Genomic DNA, 8,082 nt, shown 5'->3' with positions numbered 1-8,082 from the left:
ACACCTGTGTCTGTACCAATGTCACACACATTTCATATATTTTAGGATGTCAGTTATGCTGAATTTCCTCAAGTCACAGCTGCTAAAACTATAGGTTCAACCATTCAGACTGTTAAGCTGAACTAAGTTTTGGAGCCTGAATGCAAATTACTGACATTGATAATGATAGAACACCAGATATTAGGGCCCAGGCTATTGAAGGTCATGATAGGAGAGAGGTGAGACTCTGGAGAGATTTGACATTTCAGAAGGAATGAAATTATTGAAACCTGGTTCAGGGTAGATTGAAGAATTACCAAGTAGATACACACCGTACATAATGGGAGAGGAGTCCTCCACTCTTCATGACAGACATCTATCTATACTGCATTGCGTTTGCCTTTGCTGTCTGTAAGCTGTAGCAAATTATGATGGACCATCAGCAGAAAGATTGATCTCTACAGCAACTTGTCCCACTAGAGCAGGGATTCACAACCTGGGGTCCACAGACCCCCTTGCCTAATGGAATTACTCCTTGGCATAAGAAAGGTTGGGAACCCTTGCAATAGAACATAGAAATCTACAGCACATTACAGGCCCTTCAGCCCACAATGTTGTGCCACGTAACCTACTCCAGAAACTGCCTAGAATTTCCCTAGCGCATAGCCCTCTATTTTTCTAAGCTCCATGTACCTATCTAAAAGACCATATTGTATCCGCTTCCACCACCATCACCGGCAATGCATTCCATGCACCCACCACCCACACAGTTATTACTTTTCAAACATAACACTCCTAAACATCATGGATAACTTCACTCAACTCAACAATGAACTGATTCCACAACCTATGGATTCACTTTCAAGAACTCCACAATTCATGCTCTCAGTATTATTTATTTACTTATCCTTTTACTTGCAGTTTGTCTTCTTTTGCACATTGGTTGTTTGTCAGTCTTTGTGTGTAGTTTTTCATTGACTCTATTGTACTTCACTATTCTACTGTGAAAGTATGCAAGGAAATGTATCTCAATACAGTACTTGGGTGACAGATAGATACTTTGATAATAAATTACTTCGAACGTTGACTGGAGGATAGAAAATGCTGTTCTGTTAGAGATAGTGATTGTTTTTGATTATATGAGGAAAATAGAAAAAAGAAGAAAAAGAAAAGAAATTATCCATCATTAAGGACCCCCCCCCCCCCCCATCACCCAGGTCATGCCTTGTTCTCATTGCTACCATCAGGAAGGAGATACAGAAGCCTGAAGGCACAGACACAATGATTTTTCCTCTCTGCCATCTGATTTCTGAATGGACATTGAACCCATGAACACTGCCTTACTACTTGATTACTTCTATTTCTGCACTATCGTTTAATTTACTATATATATATTTACTGTAATTCACAGTTTTTTCTATTAATATGTCTTGCATTTGACTGCTGTTGCAAAAAAATAAATTTTAGAATATATGCCAGTGATATTAAGCCTGATTCTGATTTAAAAAAAAGCATGCAAGTGGAGTTTATCATCCTCTGGTAACAGTGAACATCCACCATCTGGGATATGCCCTCTTCACATTGCTAGCATCAGGCAGGAGGTACATGAGCCTGAAGACCCACACTCAATGCTTTAAGAACAAAGGACATCAGTTCTTATTTGAAAATAATTATAACCACAAAGGAATGAATAAGCCTCAGTTGGCTCAGGACTGAATGATTGAATCTTCCTGCAAATGGCACTTTGAGCAGCCTTTTCCAATACCACTTTTCAATTCCTTCCTCTCACTCTTTTATATAAAACTCTTTAACATCTGTACATCACGAATGGGAAATCCAGCCTTTCTATTATTGTTACTTTATATAGTATATATCTCAGTAACATCTTTATCATTCATTGCCTTAATGAGCCCTGACATTACCGTCCCTCTGATTGCTTCTGCACATTCTCCATTTCTGCCTGTTCTAGCTCTCAGGAAGACTAAGCTGATTACCACTTTCAATTGGTCACTGCCTACTCTGCAGTGTTTTTAGAATTCCAGATACTATAATTTTTGCCTTCTTGATGTTTAATAATAAACTACACCTCACCCTTTTCTTTTGCTACCATTGCAGGATTTCTAAGATCCTTTTCATGTTCTATTAAAAAGGAGGAATCGCATGCTTGTTATGCTTTGCAAGTTCAAAACATTAAACTAATTCAAAGGAAGGCACGGAAGTGCGAAATGTGAACCTAATTTTGTGTTTACTTTAAGTGAGGCACACACGTATAACATGGTAGTGTGATGACGTATGCCATTTATGTGATTTTACATATAACCTGTAATGAATTATTTAAACAAACAAGAATGCTTAATCAAACAATATATATACACAAGATTACTCAAATACTACTGAAATAATAACAGTGCAGATGTTTTGTTTTCTCATTTTGATTACTGTTTTATGATTTTCCAGCCAGACAGAAAATCTCCACCCATACATGCTTTAAAAATACACAATTTTTAATGAAAATTAAACACCCTTTACCCTTTGTGTGAGTCCTACCAAAGGGTCTCAGCCCAAAACTTTGACAGTAGTTGTTTCCATTGATGCTGCCTGGCCTGTTGAGTTCCTCCAGTTGTTTGTGTATGTTGCACCCTTTACCATGACTTTCAAAAAAGTCTATCAGATGAATATGAAGCAAATTATATATTTCATAGCAAAAATATGTACTTTGATTTTGATATGCATCACCTCAGAATTGCTCATAGGGTTCCACTGGATACTAATCTTTAAAATCCGCAAATTTACATGAAGTGATGGCTAATGGAGACAGCATTCGTATTTGAGCAACACATACAAAATGCTGGAGGAACTCAGCAAATCAGGCAGCAACTACGAAGGTAAAGAAACAGACAACATTTTTGGGCCGAGACGCTTCATCAGGACTGAAAAGGAAGGGAGCAGAAGCCAGAATAATAAGTTTGGGGCAGTGGGAGGAATAGAAGCTAGCAGGTGATAGGTAAGACCTGGTAGGAATTAATCAGTAAGTAAGTCAGATGTATCAGTACTACAGTGGAGTAAAGGAAATTACAGAGGCAGGGAGGAGTTAGCAAGAATTGATTGGAAAAGGACACTGGTAGGGATGACGGCAGAGCGGCAATGGCTGGAATTTTTGGAAGCAATTCAAAAGGCACAAGATATACACATCCCAAAGAGGAAGAAGTATTCTAAAGACAAGATGACACAACTATGGCTAAAAAGAGAAGTTAAAGCCAAAGAGAGGGCATATAATAGAGCAAAAATTAGTTGGAAATTGGAGGATTGGGAAGCTTTTAAATACCAACAGAAGGCAACTAAAAAACAGTTATTATGAAGGTAAAGATGGAATATGAAAGTAAGCTAGCCAATAATATTAAAGAGGAATACCAAAGGTTTCTTAGAGGCGAGAGTGGATATCGGACCATTTGGAAATGATGCTGGGAAGGTATTAATGGGGGACAAACTGAGTAAGTATTTTGCATCAGTCTTCTCTGTGGAAGACACTTGCAATATGGTGGAAGATCCAGGTGTCGGAGGTCATAAAATGTGTGAAGTTACCATTACTAGAGAGAATATTCTTGCTAAGCTGAGAGGTCTGAAGATATAGATAAGTCACCTGGAGCAGATGGAGTACACCCCAGGGTTCTGAAAGAGGTGGCTGAAGAGATTGTGGAGGCGTTAGTAATGATTTTTCAAGAATCTGGAATGGTTCCAGAAGACTGGAAAATTGCAAATGTCACTCCACTCTTCAAAAAGGGTGAGAGGCAGAAGAAAGGAAATGATACAGCAGTTTAGTTTGACCTCAGTGGTTGGGAAAATTTTGAGTCGACTGTTAAGGATGTAGTTTTGGGGTACTTGAAAGCACATGATAAAATAAGCCATAGTCAACATGGCTTTCGCAAGGGAAAATCTTGTCTGACAAATCTGTTGGAATACTTCAAAAAAACAATAAGCAGGATAAACAAATGAGAGTAATTTGATGACGTGTACTTGGTGCCACAAAGTGCCACACATGAGGCTGCTTAACAAGCTAAGAGCCCATGGTATTACAGGAAAGATTGTTGCATGGATAAAGCAGTGGCTAATTGTAGTCAGCATGGTTTCCTCAAAGGAAAATCTTGCCTGACAAACCTTTTGGAGTTCGTGGAAGAAATAACAAGCAGGACAGACAAGAGAGAATCAATTGATGTTGTGTACTTGGATTTTCAGAAGACCTTTGACAAGGTGCTACACATGACACTGCTTAACAAGCTACGAGCCCATAGTATTACAGGAAAGATTCAAACATGGATAAACTAGTAGCTGATTGGCAAGAGGTAAAGAGTGGGAATAAAGGAAGCATTTCCTGGTTGGCTGTCAGTGATTAGTGGTGTTCCATAGGGGACTGTGTTGTGACCGATTCTTTTTATCTTATATGTCAATGATTTGGATGATGGAATTGATGGCTTTGTTGCAAAGGTGGAGGCGCAACTAGGTTTGAGGAAATAGGGAGGCTACAGAAGGACTTAGGCAGATGAGAAGAATGGACAAAGAAGTGGCAGATGGAATACAGTATCGGAAGTGTATGGTCATGTACTTTGGTAAATTGGTGGAGAGGCAGGTGGTGCTGAGGAAACAGGAAGGATACAGAAGGAGTTAGATAGATTAGGAGAATGGGCGAGAAAGTGGCAAATGAAATACAATGTTGGAAAACACATAGTCATGTACTTTGATAGTAAAAATAAATGTGCAGACTATTTTCTAAATGGGGAGAAAATCCAAAAATCTGAGATGCAAAGGGACTTGGGAGTCCTTGTGCAGGACACCCTAAAGGTTAACTTGCAGGTTGAGCTTTTATTTCAAGAGGGCTTGAATACAAGAGCAGGGATCTGATGCTGAGGCTTTATAAGGCACTGGTGAGTCCTCACCTTGAGTATTGTGAACAGTTTTGGGCTCCTTGTCTAAGAAAAGATGTGCTGGCATTGGAGAGGGTCCAAGGGTGGTTCACAAGGATGATTCCAGGAATAAAAGGTTATCAAATGAGGAGCATTTGATGGCTCTGGGTTTGTACTCATTGGAAGCTATAAGGATGAGGGGGGATCTCATTGAAACCTTTTGAATGTTGAAAAGCCTAGACAGAGTGGATGTGGAAAGGATGTTTCCCATGGGAGGGGAGTTGAAGACAAGAGGGCACAGCTTCAGGATAGAGGGGTGTCCATTTAGACAGAGATACGGAGAAATTTCTTTAGTCAGAAGGTGGTGAATATTTGGAATTTGTTACCACAGGCAGCTGTGGAGGACAGGTCTTTGGGTGTATTTAAGGCAGAGATTGATAAATTCTTGATTGGACACAGCATCAAAGGTTACGGGGAGAATACTGTGGAATGGGGTTGAGGTGGGGAAGAAAAGGATCAGCCATGACCTGTGCAGACTCGATAGGCCAAATGGCCTAATTCTGCTCCTGTGTCTTATGGTCTTACAGTCTTAAGAAATGTGAAGTTTGACTATCTTCTAAATGGACAGAAAATACAAAAATCTGAGGTGCAAAGGGATTTGGGAGTCCTTGTGCAGGTTTCCCAAAAAATTAATTAGGGAATCTATGGTGAAGAAGGCAAATATAATGTTAGCACTCTTCTCAAAAGGAGTAGAATATAAAAGAAAGTGTGTCATGTTGAGACTTTATAAAGCACTGGTGAGGCCTTACTTGGAGTATTGTGAGCAGGTTTGGGCCCCTTATCTTAGAAAGGATGTGCTTAAACTGGAGAGGGTTCAAAGGAAGTTCACAAAAATGATTCTAGTATTAAACAGCTTGTCATAGTGTTTGATGGCTCTGGGCCTGTATACACTGGAATTCAGAAGAATGAGGGGTGACCTCATTGAAACCTATCAAATGGTGAAAAGCCTCGATAGAGTAGATGTGGAGCAGATGTTTCCTATGGTGGGAGTGTCTAAGACCAGAGGACATAGCCTCAAAAAAGAGGGGTGTCATTTTAGAACAGAAATAAGGAGAAATTTCTTTAGCCAGAGTTGTGAACTCTAAGCCTTTATGTGTACTTAAGGAAGAGGTTGATATATTCTTGATTGCTTAGGGCACGAAGGGATATGGGGAGAAGGCAGGAGATTAGGGCTGAGAGGAAAAATGGATCAGCCATGATGAAATGGTGGAGTAGACACGATGAGCCAAATGACCTAATTCAGCTCCTATATCTTATGGTCTTAAAGAGCTTCCTAACTAAAGGTTAAAAGGTGATACATTCTGCATTTTTTCAATCCTGTATCTCAGCACAAGCATAAACAGATTCATTCTCAGGGAGGTATGTTTTAGCTTTGATTATACAGCCAATAGCGTTGGTCATCTTATTCTCTAAATACAACATTGGCAGCATTCCAATCATTATCTCCTGCTACCCTAGGTCAGCAATAGGTTTATGTAAAGACTGAACTGGCAGCTCCAGGTTTATGTTTGAAGTACAGTCCTTTAAACACTTCATGTTTGCACAGAATGTTTCCTCTGGTATCTGAAAATTTATGTTAAGGAGGCCCTTTGCATCACCAATTGAAATTACTTACTTATTATTAAGTCTTTGTAATGTACTAATCCAACTGTGCAAAACCATTATTGCCAATCTATATAAGAATGTCATGCTTTAAAAATATCAGTGCACCATTGAGTCAGAGAGCACTACAGCACAAAAACAGGCCATTTGGCCCATCTAGTCCATGCCTCACTGTTATTCTGCCTAGTCCTTTCATCTTAGCACCTGAACCAAAACCCTCCAGAACCCCTCCCATCCACGTACTTACCCAAACTTTCCTTAAATGTTGAAACTGAGTGTGCATTCGCTAGTTCACTGACAGTGTATTCTACACTTGCACTGCCCTCTGAGTGAAGAAACTTCCCCTCAGGTTCACCTTTTTCCCCCTTAGCCCATAATCTCCAGTCCTGGTCTCAACCAAACTCAGTACCTCAGTGGAAAAAGCCTGCTTGCACTAACCATATCTATACCCCTCATAATTTTGTACACCTCTATAAAATCTTCCCTCATTCTCTTAGGCATCAGGAAATAAAGTCCTAACATATTGCCCTATAACTCAGGTTCTCAAGTCCCGGCACCAATTAATTTGGCTTTGTACTGAGTTTCTAAGGAAGCACTTGTTACCAAAATTTGTGTCAAAGTTTTCGAGAACTCACAGACAATTGTTGCAGTTTAATATTTAATTGAATCTCTTCCCATTCATAGAAAAGTTTGTTTGATAAATCATAAATTATGCTTTAATCATAATTTGAAGAGAAGCTAATAAATCTCACTAAAAATACAAGAGATTCTGCAGATGCTGGAAATCCAGAGCAACAGTCACAAAATTCTGGCCGAGCTCAGCAGGTCAGGCAGTGTCACAGAAATGAATAAACAGTCGACGTTTCAGTCCGATGTCCTTCGAATTTTACATATCTTTATGACTCAGGGGAACAGAAATAGTCTTTCTGACCAGTGTTGTGGGTATTGTAATTCCTTGACTCGGCTGCTTCTGTTCAAGTCCAGAATCCAACTTTAGGTGAATGGAATTCTCACGTGTCCTTGACCTTTCCTCCAAGAGTTCTGCAGGCGATACACCACGGTGGTGTACGGAGTTACACACAGCTTAGCAGTTTGCATAATGCCCATGAACTGGGTTCAGTTCTGCTGTTGTCTGTAAGGAGTTTGTACGTTCTCCCCTCATGGATTTCCACTGGAAGAAGTATATTTTTAATTAATATAAACATTATTCATAATAAAAGAACATTTACAAGCATAGACCATTGAATGCTTTTTCATTCTTACATTCATAGTAAATGCTTTGAGTACAGTTCTAGTAAGATTCCTTAAAACCGATAGGATGTCTGCCACTCCTGTGACCTCCTGTGGCGGTACACTACTACAATAACTGAGGGGCTTCCTCACCCAACGTGGCCCCTCTCTCTCCAGTAGCGAAAGAATGCTAGACTGTGGCCCACCCTAAAGAGCCCTTGTGGGGGGCTGCACCAAGCTTCAGTGTGCCCCTCAACACGTTCACCTGCAGCCTGGAATGGGCCAGTTAACAGAAGTGTATAAAATCATGAGA

This window comes from Hemitrygon akajei, chromosome 2 (assembly GCF_048418815.1).
Source record: "Hemitrygon akajei chromosome 2, sHemAka1.3, whole genome shotgun sequence".
NCBI lineage: Eukaryota > Metazoa > Chordata > Chondrichthyes > Myliobatiformes > Dasyatidae > Hemitrygon > Hemitrygon akajei.
This window is presented reverse-complemented; position numbering follows the sequence as displayed.